Source organism: Salmo trutta, chromosome 33 (genome assembly GCF_901001165.1).
Source record: "Salmo trutta chromosome 33, fSalTru1.1, whole genome shotgun sequence".
NCBI classification, from domain to species: Eukaryota; Metazoa; Chordata; class Actinopteri; order Salmoniformes; family Salmonidae; genus Salmo; species Salmo trutta.
This window is the reverse complement of record NC_042989.1, coordinates 29,897,804-29,914,390: the sequence shown is the minus strand read 5'-3', so window position 1 is coordinate 29,914,390 and position 16,587 is coordinate 29,897,804.

The window sequence follows — 16,587 nt, the reverse complement described above, 5'->3', positions numbered from 1 at the left end:
CTAAACCCCTGGTGACGCCCTCTCTGCTTTAGACAGTAGTTTAAACTATGATCTAAACCCCTGGTGACGCCCTCTCTGCTTTAGACAGTAGTTTAAACTACGATCTAAACCCCTGGTGATGCCCTCTCTGCTTTAGACAGTAGTTAAACTACGATCTAAACCCCTGGTGACGCCCTCTCTGCTTTAGACAGTAGTTTAAACTACGATCTAAACCCCTGGTGATGCCCTCTCTGCTTTAGACAGTATTTTAAACTACGACCTAAACCCCTGGTGACGCCCTCTCTGCTTTAGACAGTAGTTTAAACTACGATCTAAACCCCTGGTGACGCCCTCTCTGCTTTAGACAGTAGTTTAAACTACGATCTAAACCCCTGGTGACGCCCTCTCTGCTTTAGATAGCAGTTAAACTTCGATCTAAACCCCTGGTGACGCCCTCTCTGCTTTAGACAGTAGTTAAACTACGATCTAAACCCCTGGTGACGCCCTCTCTGCTTTAGACAGTAGTTAAACTACGATCTAAACCCCTGGATATGCCCTCTCTGCTTTAGACAGTAGTTTAAACTACGATCTAAACCCCTGGTGATGCCCTCTCTGCTTGTCACGACTTCCGCCGAAGTTGGTGCCTCTCCTTGTTCGGGCGGCGTTCGGCGGTCGACGTCACCGGCTTTCTAGCCGCTACCGATCTACGTTTCTTTGTCCATTTGTTTTGTCTTGATTGTACACACCTGGTTTCCATTACGTTATAATTTATTCCCTATTTAACCCTCTGGTTCCCACATGGTTTTGTGTGTGTTTGTTCTTAGTTAAGTGGTCGCTCTTTTGTGTCGAGCTGTAATATTTTCCCTGTATGGAATTGTTTGTGATTTATTAGAGTAAAGTACGTTGTTACCCAGTTCTGTGTCCTGCGCCTGACTCCGTCCTACCTGCTGCACACTGACACTTGACACTGCTCTGCTTTAGACAGTAGTTTAAACTACGATCTAAACCCCTGGTGACGCCCTCTCTGCTTTAGACAGTAGTTTAAACTACGATCTAAACCCCTGGTGATGCCCTCTCTGCTTTAGACAGTAGTTTAAACTACGATCTAAATCCCTGGTGATGCCCTCTCTGCTTTAGACAGTAGTTTAAACTACGACCTAAACCCCTGGTGACACCCTCTCTGCTTTAGACAGTAGTTTAAACTACAATCTAAACCCCTGGTGATGCCCTCTCTGCTTTAGACAGTAGTTTAAACTACGATCTAAACCCCTGGTGATGCCCTCTCTGCTTTAGACAGTAGTTTAAACTACGATCTAAACCCCTGGTGACGCCCTCTCTGCTTTAGACAGTAGTTTAAACTACGATCTAAACCCCTGGTGATGCCCTCTCTGCTTTAGACAGTAGTTTAAACTACAATCTAAACCCCTGGTGATGCCCTCTCTGCTTTAGACAGTAGTTTAAACTACGATCTAAACCCCTGGTGATGCCCTCTCTGCTTTAGACAGTAGTTTAAACTACAATCTAAACCCCTGGTGATGCCCTCTCTGCTTTAGACAGTAGTTTAAACTACGATCTAAACCCCTGGTGATGCCCTCTCTGCTTTAGACAGTAGTTTAAACTTCGATCTAATCCCCTGATGACGACCTCTCTGCTCTGCTTTAGACAGTAGTTTAAACTTCGATCTAAACCCCTGGTGACGCCCTCTCTGCTTTAGACAGTAGTTTAAACTACAATCTAAACCCCTGGTGACGCCCTCTCTGCTTTAGACAGTAGTTAAACTACGATCTAAACCCCTGGTGATGCCCTCTCTGCTTTAGACAGTAGTTAAACTACGATCTAAACCCCTGGTGACGCCCTCTCTGCTTTAGACAGTAGTTTAAACTACGATCTAAACCCCTGGTGACGCCCTCTCTGCTTTAGACAGTAGTTAAACTACGATCTAAACCCGTGGTGATGCCCTCTCTGCTTTAGACAGTAGTTAAACTACGATCTAAACCCGTGGTGATGCCCTCTCTGCTTTAGACAGTAGTTAAACTACGATCTAAACCCCTGGTGACGCCCTCTCTGCTTTAGACAGTAGTTTATTCCCTATTCTATTCCCTAAGCAATGACAGGGTCACTTCCTTAATAAGCTGGTACTGTGATATTTTAAACAGCCTTAGCTTCAGGAGATCACTAATTCAATCACAGCATTATTCAATAATATCTAAGACATTGGAACATCACAGACATTGTTTATTAGGAATCAATATTCCACCAGTAAACTAATAATATACTAATAAGATACTTACAAGATACTAATAATATACTAATAAGATACTAAAACTATACTTAGAAGATACTAATAATATACTAATAAGATACTAAAATATACTTATAAGATACTAATAAGATACTACTAATATACTTAGAAGATACTAATAAGATACTAAAACTATACTTATAAGATACTAATAAGATACTACTAATATAAGATACTAGTAGGATACTAATAATATACTTGTAAGATACTAATAATATACTTATAAGATACTAGTAGGATACTAATAATATACAGATAAGACACAAATAAGATACAAATAAGACACAAATAATATACTAATAAGATATGAATAAGACACAAATAATATACTAATAAGATTCCAATAAGATGTAAAACTAGCTGCTCTAATAGTCTGTTTGTTCATCTAGAGCTCCAAACTTGTTCTTCATTCACCCACCTCACAATTCTCCTAATGGTTCTGGATCCTGCAGTTATATTTTAATCATGCTATTAAAGAGAGGTTCAAAGTGGACGTGCTCTACACTTGCCTCGCCTGAATAATAAGGTGCAACAATGTTGATTTAATTAGGAAGTGAAGGATGCTACCACGCACAGATAAAAACAAACACCAAGCTTTAATTATGATTTTCTTTGGGTACGTTGAGCGGTAAAGCAATTAAAATAATTGCGTTTACGTTTTTTCTCTTGCCGATCTCCTCCTGTCTAGTTGTTCCATGTGGAAATTAAACGTAAACATGCTTCTGTGTTGTTAGTTTGATGCAGATCGCCGAAGGGTGTGAGAGACGGAGAAGAGAGAGAGAGAGAGAGAGTAAAAAACAACAACAAATGAACAGTTATGTCACGTCCTGGCCAGTATAAGGTTAATTGTTTTGGTAGTTTGGTCAGGGCGTGGCAGAGGGTATTTGTTTTATGTGGTTCAGGGTGGTGTGTTTTTGTTAAAAGGGTGGTTGATTTAGTAATTCCGGGTTTTGGTTTATGTTTAAGTATTTCTATGGTGAGTCTAGTGAGTGTATGTCTATGTTTGGTTAATTGGGGTTGGGACTCTCAGTTGAAGGCAGGTGTTGTCTATCTGCCTTTGATTGAGAGTCCCATATAGTAGGGTGTGTTTGTGTTTGGTATTTGTGGGTGATTGTTCTGTGTTGAGCCTTAGGCTTTGCCAGACTGTTTGTTGTTGTTGTTCGTTCGTTCGTGGTTTCGTTTGTTTGTTATTTTTGTACGTTCATTTTTGATAGAATAATAAATAATATTCAAGATGAGCATACACATACCTGCTGCGTTTTGGTCCTCCTTCACCGACGACAACCGTGACAAGTTATTAAAATGCAACATTCTCTTTCCTTGCCTAACTGTAAAATCACTACAGAGAAGTCTGGACTCTTCTCCATGGGGTGCAGACATCCTCTCTCATTTTCTCTCTGCCTCCTTTTTCAACATTCTTTCTATTTGTCTCTTTTTCTTTCCTTCTCTCTCTCTATCTTACTCTATACACATAAGCAGGTTGATGTTTATTGTTATGAATCTTGCCTTGGAGGCAGAACTGAGCGATTATCGCAAGATGGGAAGGCTGCATGATGGGCAAGCTGCAAAGTCAAAATTTGGATTAGGGTCAGGCATTAGGGTTAGTTAGCAGTGCGGTTAAGGTTAGAGTTAGGCATAAGGTTAGCCATGTGGTTAAGGTTAGGGTTATTAAGATTAGGTTTAAAATCAGATTTTATGACTGTGGCTGTGCCAGCTAGTGACCATCCTGCAGAGCTGCCGCCAGAACAAGACTAATAACAAAAAACGCTAACCAGCTACACATCAGTGGAGGCTGCTGAGGGGAGAACGGCTCATAATAATGCCTGGAACGAATGGAACGGCATTAAACACATGGAAACCATGGAAACCATTTGTTTGATGTATTTGATACCATTCCACTAATTCCGCTCCAGCCATTACCACGAGGCCGTCCTCCCCAATTAAGGTGCCACCAACCTCCTATGCTACATGTACACAGGTGTAGTATTCCTGCCACTTAGAAAATGACTAGGAGATGACACAGAGTAACAGAGTAACAGAGTAACAGAGTAACATAGTAACAGAGTAACATAGTAACAGGGGAGCAGAGGAGCAGAGTAACATAGGAGCAGAGGAGCAGAGTAATATAGTAACAGGGGAGCAGAGGAGCAGAGTAACAGAGGAGCAGAGTAACAGAGGAGCAGAGTAACATAGTAACAGAGGAACATAGTAACAGAGGAGCAGAGTAACAGAGGAGCAGAGTAACAGAGGAGCAGAAGAGCAGAGTAACATAGGAGCAGAGTAACAGAGGAGCAGAGTAACAGAGGAGCAGAGTAACAGAGGAGCAGAGTAACATAGTAACAGAAGAACATAGTAACAGAGGAGCAGAGTAACAGAGGAGCAGAGTAACAGAGGAGCAGAAGAGCAGAGTAACAGAGGAGCAGAGGAGCAGAGTAACATAGGAGCAGAGGAGCAGAGTAACATAGTAACAGAAGAACATAGTAACAGAGGAGCAGAGTAACAGAGGAGCAGAGTAACAGAGGAGCAGAAGAGCAGAGTAACAGAGGAGCAGAGGAGCAGAGTAACAGAGTAGCAGAGGAGCAAAGTAACAGAGAAACAGAGGAGCAGAGTAACAGAGGAGCAGAGGAGCAGAGTAACAGAGAAACAGAGGAGCAGAGTAACAGAGGAGCAGAGTAACAGAGAAACAGAGGAGCAGAGTAACAGAGGAGCAGAGTAACAGAGGAGCAGAGTAACAGAGGACGAGAGTAAGAGGGTAACAGAGGAACATAGTAACAGAGGAGCAGAGTAACAGAGGAGCAGAGGAGCAGAGTAACAGAGTAACAGAGGAGCAGGGTAACAGAGGACGAGAGTAACAGGGTAACAGAGGAACATAGTAACAGAGGAGCAGAGTAACAGAGTAGCAGAGGAGCATAGTAACAGAGTAACAGAGTATCAGAAGAGCAGAGAAAAAGAAGCGCAGCAAAAGGCTAACTTATGTTATATTAGTGAAATAATATTCCAGTCTCAGTCTAGCTGCCAGAGTCTCAGTCTAGCAGCCAGAGTCTCAGTCTAGCAGCCAGTCTCAGTCTAGCAGCCAGAGTCTCAGTCTAGCTGCCAGAGTCTCAGTCTAGCAGCCAGAGTCTCAGTCTAGCAGTCAGAGTCTCAGTCTAGCAGTCAGTCTCAGTCTAGCAGTCAGAGTCTCAGTCTAGCTGCCAGAGTCTCAGTCTAGCTGCCAGAGTCTAAGTCTAGCAGCCAGAGTCTATGTCTGGCAGACAGAGTCTCAGTATAGCAGTCAGAATATCAGTCTGGCAGTCAGTCTCAGTCTAGCAGTCATTCTCAGTCTAGCAGTCAGTCTCAGTCTAGCAGTCAGAGTCTCAGTCTAGCAGCCAGAGTCTCAGTCTAGCAGTCAGAGTCTCAGTCTAGCAGCCAGTCTCAGTCTAGCAGCCAGTCTCAGTCTAGCAGCCAGTCTCAGTCTAGCAGCCAGTCTCAGTCTAGCAGCCAGATTCTCAGTCTAGCAGTCAGAGTCTCAGTCTAGCAGCCAGAGTCTCAGTCTAGCAGCCAGTGTCTCAGTCTAGCAGTCAGAGTCTCAGTCTAGCAGCCAGTCTCAGTCTAGCAGCCAGTCTCAGTCTAGCAGCCAGAGTCTCAGTCTAGCAGTCAGTGTCTCAGTCTAGCAGTCAGTCTCAGTCTAGCAGCCAGAGTCTCAGTCTAGCAGCCAGTCTCAGTCTAGCAGCCAGAGTCTCAGTCTAGCAGCCAGAGTCTCAGTCTAGCAGCCAGAGTCTCAGTCTAGCAGCCAGAGTCTCAGTCTAGCAGCCATTCTCAGTCTAGCAGTCAGTCTCAGTCTAGCAGACATTCTCAGTCTAGCAGACATTCTCAGTCTAGTAGTCAGAATATCAGTCTGGCAGCCAGAGTCTCAGTCTAGCAGTCAGAGTCTCAGTCTAGCAGTCAGTCTCAGTCTAGCAGTCAGAGTCTCAGTCTAGCTGCCAGAGTCTCAGTCTAGCTGCCAGAGTCTAAGTCTAGCAGCCACAGTCTATGTCTGGCAGACAGAGTCTCAGTATAGCAGTCAGAATATCAGTCTGGCAGTCAGTCTCAGTCTAGCAGTCATTCTCAGTCTAGCAGTCAGTCTCAGTCTAGCAGTCAGAGTCTCAGTCTAGCAGCCAGAGTCTCAGTCTAGCAGTCAGAGTCTCAGTCTAGCAGCCAGTCTCAGTCTAGCAGCCAGTCTCAGTCTAGCAGCCAGTCTCAGTCTAGCAGCCAGTTTCAGTCTAGCAGTCAGAGTCTCAGTCTAGCAGCCAGTCTCAGTCTAGCAGCCAGTCTCAGTCTAGCAGCCAGATTCTCAGTCTAGCAGTCAGAGTCTCAGTCTAGCAGCCAGAGTCTCAGTCTAGCAGCCAGTGTCTCAGTCTAGCAGTCAGAGTCTCAGTCTAGCAGCCAGAGTCTCAGTCTAGCAGCCAGAGTCTCAGTCTAGCAGCCAGAGTCTCAGTCTAGCAGCCATTCTCAGTCTAGCAGTCAGTCTCAGTCTAGCAGACATTCTCAGTCTAGCAGACATTCTCAGTCTAGTAGTCAGAATATCAGTCTGGCAGTCAGTCTCAGTCTAGCAGTCAGTCTCAGTCTAGCAGACATTCTCAGTCTAGCAGTCAGTCTCAGTCTAGCAGTCAGTCTCAGTCTAGCAGTCAGAGTCTCAGTCTAGCTGTCAGAGTCTAAGTCTAGCAGACAGTCTCAGTCTAGCAGACAGTCTCAGTCTAGCAGTCAGAGTCTCAGTCTAGCAGTCAGTCTCAGTCTAGCAGTCAGAGTCTCAGTCTAGCAGCCAGTCTCAGTCTAGCAGTCAGAGTCTAAGTCTAGCAGCCAGTCTATGTCTGGCAGACAGAGTCTCAGTATAGCAGTCAGAATATCAGTCTGGCAGTCAGTCTCAGTCTAGCAGTCAGTCTCAGTCTAGCAGTCAGTCTCAGTCTAGCAGCCAGTCTCAGTCTAGCAGCCAGTCTCAGTCTAGCAGTCAGAGTCTCAGTCTAGCAGCCAGTCTATGTCTGGCAGACAGAGTCTCAGTATAGCAGTCAGAATATCAGTCTGGCAGTCAGTCTCAGTCTAACAGTCAGTCTCAGTCTAGCAGTCAGAGTCTCAGTCTAGCAGCCAGTCTCAGTCTAGCAGCCAGTCTCAGTCTAGCAGTCAGAGTCTCAGTCTAGCAGCCAGTCTCAGTCTAGCAGCCAGTCTCAGTCTAGCAGCCAGAGTCTCAGTCTAGCAGCCAGAGTCTCAGTCTAGCAGCCAGAGTCTCAGTCTAGTAGCCAGTCTCAGTCTAGCAGCCAGTCTCAGTCTAGCAGCCAGAGTCTCAGTCTGGCAGCCAGAGTCTCAGTCTAGCAGCCAGTCTCAGTCTAGCAGCCAGAGTCTCAGTCTAGCAGTCAGAGTCTCAGTCTAGCAGCCAGAGTCTCAGTCTAGCAGCCAGTGTCTCAGTCTAGCAGTCAGAGTCTCAGTCTAGCAGCCAGAGTCTCAGTCTAGCAGCCAGAGTCTCAGTCTAGCAGTCAGAGTCTCAGTCTAGCAGCCAGAGTCTCAGTCTAGCAGCCAGATTCTCAGTCTAGCAGTCAGAGTCTCAGTCTAGCAGCCAGTGTCTCAGTCTAGCAGTCAGAGTCTCAGTCTAGCAGTCAGAGTCTCAGTCTAGCAGCCAGAGTCTCAGTCTAGCAGACAGAGTCTCAGTCTAGCAGTCAGAGTCTCAGTCTAGCAGACAGTCTCAGTCTAGCAGCCAGAGTCTCAGTCTAGCAGCCAGTGTCTCAGTCTAGCAGTCAGAGTCTCAGTCTAGCAGCCAGAGTCTCAGTCTAGCAGCCAGAGTCTCAGTCTAGCAGCCAGTCTCAGTCTAGCAGCCAGTCTCAGTCTAGCAGCCAGTCTCAGTCTAGCAGCCAGAGTCTCAGTCTAGCAGTCAGAGTCTCAGTCTAGCAGCCAGTCTCAGTCTAGCAGCCAGTCTCAGTCTAGCAGCCAGAGTCTCAGTCTAGCAGCCAGAGTCTCAGTCTAGCAGCCAGAGTCTCAGTCTAGTAGCCAGTCTCAGTCTAGCAGCCAGTCTCAGTCTAGCAGCCAGAGTCTCAGTCTGGCAGCCAGAGTCTCAGTCTAGCAGCCAGTCTCAGTCTAGCAGCCAGAGTCTCAGTCTAGCAGTCAGAGTCTCAGTCTAGCAGCCAGAGTCTCAGTCTAGCAGCCAGTGTCTCAGTCTAGCAGTCAGAGTCTCAGTCTAGCAGCCAGAGTCTCAGTCTAGCAGCCAGAGTCTCAGTCTAGCAGTCAGAGTCTCAGTCTAGCAGCCAGAGTCTCAGTCTAGCAGCCAGATTCTCAGTCTAGCAGTCAGAGTCTCAGTCTAGCAGCCAGTGTCTCAGTCTAGCAGTCAGAGTCTCAGTCTAGCAGCCAGAGTCTCAGTCTAGCAGCCAGAGTCTCAGTCTAGCAGCCAGAGTCTCAGTCTAGCAGTCAGAGTCTCAGTCTAGCAGACAGTCTCAGTCTAGCAGCCAGAGTCTCAGTCTAGCAGCCAGTGTCTCAGTCTAGCAGTCAGAGTCTCAGTCTAGCAGCCAGAGTCTCAGTCTAGCAGCCAGAGTCTCAGTCTAGCAGCCAGATTCTCAGTCTAGCAGTCAGAGTCTCAGTCTAGCAGTCAGTCTCAGTCTAGCAGTCAGTCTCAGTCTAGCAGTCAGTCTCAGTCTAGCAGTCAGAGTCTCAGTCTAGCTGTCAGAGTCTCAGTCTAGCAGTCAGAGTCTCAGTCTAGCAGCCAGTCTCAGTCTAGCAGCCAGTCTCAGTCTAGCAGCCAGAGTCTCAGTCTAGCAGCCAGAGTCTCAGTCTAGCAGCCAGAGTCTCAGTCTAGTAGCCAGTCTCAGTCTAGCAGCCAGTCTCAGTCTAGCAGCCAGAGTCTCAGTCTGGCAGCCAGAGTCTCAGTCTAGCAGCCAGTCTCAGTCTAGCAGCCAGAGTCTCAGTCTAGCAGTCAGAGTCTCAGTCTAGCAGCCAGAGTCTCAGTCTAGCAGCCAGTGTCTCAGTCTAGCAGTCAGAGTCTCAGTCTAGCAGCCAGAGTCTCAGGCTAGCAGCCAGAGTCTCAGTCTAGCAGTCAGAGTCTCAGTCTAGCAGCCAGAGTCTCAGTCTAGCAGCCAGATTCTCAGTCTAGCAGTCAGAGTCTCAGTCTAGCAGCCAGTGTCTCAGTCTAGCAGTCAGAGTCTCAGTCTAGCAGCCAGAGTCTCAGTCTAGCAGCCAGAGTCTCAGTCTAGCAGCCAGAGTCTCAGTCTAGCAGTCAGAGTCTCAGTCTAGCAGACAGTCTCAGTCTAGCAGCCAGAGTCTCAGTCTAGCAGCCAGTGTCTCAGTCTAGCAGTCAGAGTCTCAGTCTAGCAGCCAGAGTCTCAGTCTAGCAGCCAGAGTCTCAGTCTAGCAGCCAGATTCTCAGTCTAGCAGTCAGAGTCTCAGTCTAGCAGTCAGTCTCAGTCTAGCAGTCAGTCTCAGTCTAGCAGTCAGTCTCAGTCTAGCAGTCAGAGTCTCAGTCTAGCTGTCAGAGTCTCAGTCTAGCAGTCAGAGTCTCAGTCTAGCAGTCAGAATATCAGTCTGGCAGTCAGTCTCAGTCTAGCAGACAGAGTCTCAGTTTAGCAGTCAGTCTCAGTCTAGCAGCCAGTCTCAGTCTAGCAGTCAGAGTCTCAGTCTAGCAGCCAGTCTCAGTCTAGCAGTCAGAGTCTAAGTCTAGCAGCCAGTCTATGTCTGGCAGACAGAGTCTCAGTATAGCAGTCAGAATATCAGTCTGGCAGTCAGTCTCAGTCTAGCAGTCAGTCTCAGTCTGGCAGTCAGTCTCAGTCTAGCAGCCAGTCTCAGTCTAGCAGCCAGTCTCAGTCTAGCAGCCAGAGTCTCAGTCTAGCAGTCAGAGTCTCAGTCTAGCAGTCAGAGTCTCAGTCTAGCAGCCAGAGTCTCAGTCTAGCAGTCAGTCTCAGTCTAGCAGTCAGAGTCTCAGTCTAGCAGCCAGAGTCTCAGTCTAGCAGCCAGATTCTCAGTCTAGCAGCCAGATTCTCAGTCTAGCAGCCAGTGTCTCAGTCTAGCAGCCAGTGTCTCAGTCTAGCAGTCAGAGTCTCAGTCTAGCAGCCAGTGTCTCAGTCTAGCAGCCAGAGTCTCAGTCTAGCAGTCAGTGTCTCAGTCTAGCAGTCAGTGTCTCAGTCTAGCAGTCAGATTCTCAGTCTAGCAGCCAGTGTCTCAGTCTAGCAGCCAGATTCTCAGTCTAGCAACCAGTGTCTCAGTCTAGCAGTCAGATTCTCAGTCTAGCAGACAGTCTCAGTCTAGCAGCCACTCTCAGTCTAGCAGTCAGTCTCAGTCTAGCAGTCAACGTCTCAGTCTAGCAGTCAGTCTCAGTCTAGTAGTCAGAATATCAGTCTGGCAGTCAGTCTCAGTCTAGCAGGCAGTCTCAGTCTAGCAGGCAGTCTCAGTCTAGCAGACAGTCTCAGTCTAGCAGACAGTCTCAATCTAGCAGACAGTCTCAGTCTAGCAGCCAGAGTCTCAGTCTAGCAGCCAGTGTCTCAGTCTAGCAGTCAGTCTCAGTCTAGCAGACAGTCTCAGTCTAGCAGCCAGAGTCTCAGTCTAGCAGCCAGAGTCTCAGTCTAGCAGCCAGTCTCAGTCTAGCAGTCAGTCTCAGTCTCAGTCTAGCAGTCAGTCTCAGTCTAGCAGTCAGAGTCTCAGTCTAGCAGTCAGAGTCTCAGTCTAGCAGCCAGTCTCAGTCTAGCAGACAGTCTCAGTCTAGCAGTCAGAGTTTCAGTCTAGCAGTCAGCGTCTGTCTAGCAGACAGTCTCAGTCTAGCAGTCAGTCTCAGTCTAGCAGTCAGAGTCTCAGTCTAGCTGCCAGATTCTCAGTCTAGCAGCCAGTGTCTCAGTCTAGCAGCCAGAGTCTCAGTCTAGCAGCCAGAGTCTCAGTCTAGCAGCCAGAGTCTCAGTCTAGCAGTCAGAGTCTCAGTCTAGCAGTCAGATTCGCAGTCTAGCAGCCAGTGTCTCAGTCTAGCAGCCAGAGTCTCAGTCTAGCAGCCAGAATATAAGAGAGATTGATAGAAGTATTGATACTAATACCACACGGGTTGAATCAACGTTGTTTCCACATCACTTCAATGAAATTACATTGAGCCAACGTGGAATAGACGTTGAATTGATGTCTGTGCCCGTCCGGACTCCTCCAGCATCTCATACACACACCCAGACACATTCTTCAGTTTCCAGTCAGAGAATTGCTGAGAGGCAGAGAGAGAGAGAGAGAGAGAGACCCAAAATTAAGTAAACTTTAACTTCCTACCAAATGTAATCAGATTACACAAATCCAATTTTGATAAACTTCCATATCTACTGGGTGAAATACCACAGTGTGCCATCACAGCAGCAAGATTTGTGACCTGTTGCCATAAGAAGAACAGACACAATTGTAAATACAACCCATATTTATTTATTTGCCCTTTTGTACTCTATTTGCACATCACTACAACACATTATAGACATAATGGCCCTAAATAGACAGTTCACCGTGGCTAACTATTTGACCATGGTTACTGATCAAAACCTTAGAAAAACATTGACAAAGTACAGGCTCAGTGAACACAGCCTTGCCATTGAGAAGGGTAGACACAGGAAAACATGGCTCCCTGTAGAGGAAAGGCTGTGCAACCACTGCACAACAGCAGAACCTGAGACGGAGCTGCATTTCCTGACAAAATGTAAAAAATATAAAACAGTCAGAGAGTGTCATTTCCCCAAATTTGAAACCCTTATTCAAAGTTTCAAAGACCTCTCTGATGAGGATAGGCTACCCGTCCTGTTGGGGGAGGACGCAGAGAGCTGTGTGTTGGCAGCGCACTACATTGCTGCCTGCCATAAGTTGAGGGACAGTGTCTGACAGACCAACCAACCTGCACATGTCCTCTATGCTTATTGTTATGTGTATAGTTATTTTGACACTTGGTTATTGTTGTTACTGTTGTCCCGTTGACTATTTTAATATTGTTAAATATCCAAAGTAAGCTTTGGCAATATGTACATTGTTACGTCATGCCAATAAAGCAAATTGAATTGGAAAAAAATTGAGACTGACCCAAAATTAAAGTAAGCTTTGACAATGTACAGACTCAGTGAGCATAGCCTTGCTATTGAGAAAGGTCTTCGTAGGCAGACCTGGCTCTCAAGAGAAGACAGGATATGTGCACACTGATTTATTCTTAGTTTCTCTCCTTTTCTTCAGGTGTTGTTAGGAATCAGTGGAGCTCAGCCGTTTTGCTGTGTGTGTGTGTGTGTGTGTGTGTGTGTGTGTGTGTGTGTGTGTGTGTGTGTGTGTGTGTGTGTGTGTGTGTGTGTGTGTGTGTGTGTGCATGCGTGTGTGTAAATTGACATCTGCAGGAGTGTGGAGTCAATAAGCTCTCTGTGCCCAGCCTGAAGGTATGAATTATACTCTGACCTACAGGCAACACAGCCTTTTATTACTGACAGAAAATGTTATTTGAGAAAAAAAAGAGAGCGAGAGGAAACCTCTATGAAAAAGATGGTCGTTCAATCGTTCTCTGGCTCCTTCTCTCTCTTCCTCCCTCTCATCCCCTCTCTCTCCTCTCCCTCCCCCTCTCTTTTCTCTTGATCTCACCCCATCACCTATCTCTCTCCCCCTCTCTCTCCTCTCTCTCCCTCCCTCTCTCTTTCCTCTTGATCTCACCCCATCCCCTCTCCCTCCCTCTCTCTTTCCTCTTGATCTCACCCCATCCCCTCTCCCTCCCTCTCTCTTTCCTCTTGATCTCACCCCATCCCCTCTCTCTCCCCCTCTCTCTCCTCTCCCTCTCTCTTTTCTCTTGATCTCACCCCATCCGCTATCTCTCCCTCCCTCTCTCTTATTGGTTAGTTATTGATGAAGGGATTTTCTGTATTGCAGTATTTCTCTCCTGTGGAGATGTTGGTATACACAGTGTGTGTGTTTTGTGTATGGTTGATTCCCATAATAGAGCTCTTATCCAGCTAGTGTTAGCGCAATGACTGAAAGTCTATGGGTATCTACCAGCCTGCCTCCAGTCATTACGCTAACGCTAGTTAGCATTGGCTTGCGAAACTACCTCTAACTTCCTTCTTACCGGACAGAGAGTCATAAAAATGGTATTCAAGAGTTCAACTGACTCTGGGGAAGTAGTTAAAGGGCCTCGATGCCACAATCCCAAAGTGTCCCTTTAAGAAAAGGCACAGTTGTACAATCCATTAGCTGCTAGAATAACACTACAGTTTATTTTAAAAATAAAAAATAAAAAAATTTGCGTCGGGCATTAGGTAACATTGTCTAGCAGCGACCACATTATCTAAGGCTCAACATCGTATAATTAAACATTATGAAGTGGAGTCAATGTTCCATTAATAGCCTTGAGCAGTAACACTGATGTTAGCAGCACAGAGGAGGTTACACAGACACACTGTTAGGAAATGATTTATTCATCTTAAGCACATTCCATTTTAGCCCATTTTCTCCGGTAATCAAAGTCGATGAGCTTGAAAAACATGTTTAATAGCTGAAACAATAACCCCAAAATAATAAGGGATGCCAAATTATTCTCCAAAAAACTGAGGAAGAAGGTTAAGGGTGTGGGGTGTGTGTGTGTTTAGGGGGGCAGTCATCAGAGTAATCAGGAGAGTGGAAATCAAATAGAGATGGTTTAAATTTGCATAACATTAGCTTGTTTAGTGTTTAGAAAAGCTAATGTCTCATATCGAGTCAACCCGGTAGCCACTTAGCATTGCTAATCCCCCTGCTGCAGCTGAAACAGTCGGCCCTAGCCTCACAGCTACACAGCTCTGCTATTACAGTGGAGACCAGAACTGCCTCCATTTAGAATGTATTAGAAATAAACTAAAGTTTCAAAACACTTTAGAATTCTAGAACACATTATCTCAAATGACATTACAATTGTAGCTAAGGCACTAAAGAAGATGGGACAAAGACAATTTTCAGGAGATTTGAATGTTGGAGTAAGGCACACACACAACACAACACACAACACAACCACTTACCTGTAGGCTCCAGAGTCTTGGTGCCATAGGCCAGTGCTGTGTCTCCGTGGGCCAGGTAATGCAGGCATCCAGGACTAGGTCTGTCACCCTAAGACTATTTACATTACCATCAGGGACAGCAGGGACAGCGGCAGTCTGGAGACAGGGTTAGAGACCATACATGGTGAGCTGTTAGCATCATAGAACAGTAAGCACTCTGTGCACCAAGGACACATGCTCGGCGCGTGTAGCGGAGTACATCAGAATGTCATCAATATACACCATCCGTCTCCGCCTGTGAGAGGGGATACATGTGACTCCTGGGAAGTGCAGCGTCTACCAGGAGATTTATCGCACAATCGCCCCGTCGATGGGGTGGTAATTGAGTCGCCTTCTTTTTCGAGAATCGGCATATTCAGGGGGAATGCGCACGGTGGAAACCTGGTCTGGACTTTCCACCGTAGTAGCACCAATGGAAAACCCTAAACACCTCCCCGAGCACTCTCGCGACCACCCCGTGAGAGCCCTCTGTGGCCAAGAAACAGTGGGGTCATGACAAACTAACTAAGGTAGGCCTAGTACCACGGGAAACGCAGGAGAGGAAGAGACTAATTCTCTCCTTGTGACCCCCCAGTGTCACCATGCCCAGAGGAGCGGTGGCCTCCCTAATCAACCCTGACCCTAATGGTTGACTATCTAAGGCGTGAACGGGGAAGGGCACAGCCACAGGAACAATGGGGATCCCTAAACTATGGGCGAACGATCTATCTATAAAATTCCCAGCCCCGGCTGAATCGACAAGCACCTTATGCTGGGAATGCGTGGAAAACTCAGGAAAAGTGACATAAGACATTTTTAGGGTTCGCTACAGCATACATTCTAGACTATTCTATTCTGCCAACTTTGTGGCAACAGTTTGGGGAATGCCCTTTAATGTTTCAGCATGACAATGGCCTGTGCACAAAACAAGGTCCATACAGAAATGGTTTGTCGAGATCGGCTTGGAAGAACTTGACTGGCCTGTACAGAGTTCTGACCTCAACCCCATCGAACACCTTTGGGATGAATTGGAACGCCGACTGCGAGCCAGGCCTAATTGCCCAACATCAGTGCCCAACCTCACTAATGCTCTTGTGGCTGAATGGAAGCTAGTCCCCTGCAGCAATGTTCCAACATCTAGTGGAAAACCTTCTCAAAAGAGTGGAGGCTGTTATAGCAGCAAAGGGGGGGACCAACTCCATATTAATGCCCATGATTTTGGAATGAGATGTTCGACGAGCAGGTGTCCACATACTTTTGGTCATGTAGCGTAGCATAAGAACACGATATAAGCCATGGCAAGAATGCAGGAAACTAGCTTTAAAACATTAAAATGTTCTCTCAGGCCCATGGAAAAATGTGTAGAATTGCAGGAAATTTGCTCTAAAACTGTAAAATATTCACTCAACCACATGGAAAAAATGTGTAGAATTGCAGTAAATTTGCTCTAAAACTGTAAAATATTCACTCAACCACATGGCACAATGTGTAGAATTGCAGTAAATTTTCTTTGAAACTGCAATTTTTCTCTCAGCCCCATGACAAAATGCATCGAATTGAAGGAAAATAGCTTTAAAACTGTAAAATTGTCACAAACGTTTAAAGGAGCAGACCAAGGCACAGCGTGAGTTGAGTTCCACATACTTTATCATATAATGAAACTACCAAAACAATAAACAAACATAAAACGACAGTGAAAGCCATCGTGCTTAACACACTAACACAAACAATATCCCGCAAAGCAGGTGGGAACAGGGACACCTTAAGTATGATCCCCAATTAGAGACAATGAACATCAGCTGCCTCTAATTGGGAACCATACCAAGAGCAACAATATAGAAATGAAAAGACTAGATCACCCACTAGTCACGCCCTGACCTACAATACCATAGAGAACCAAGGGCTCTCTATGGTCAGGGCGTGACAAAAATGTTCTCAGCAACATTATACAGTTGGCCCAGCCAGAGCCCAGACAACATTTTGTCTCTGTTTTTGCTTTATCATTATGGGGTATTGTGTGTAGATTGATGTGAAGAAAAAAACTATTTCATCCATTTTAGAATAAGGTTGTAACGTAACAAAATGTGGAAAAAGTCCAGGGGTCTGAATACTTTCTGAATGCACTGCATGTGTGTGTGGTTTGCAGTGTGTCAGTGGGATTGGCGACATGAGAATGTGATGAGAAAAAGTGTGTATGTTTCTCCATTGCTTTGGTCAGTGTGTGTGTGTGTGTGTGTGTGTGTGTGTGTGTGTGTGTGTGTGTGTTTGTGTGTGTGTGTGTGCAACACCATGACCTAGACACCACTTCAGGGACGGACTGCATTAGTGTTG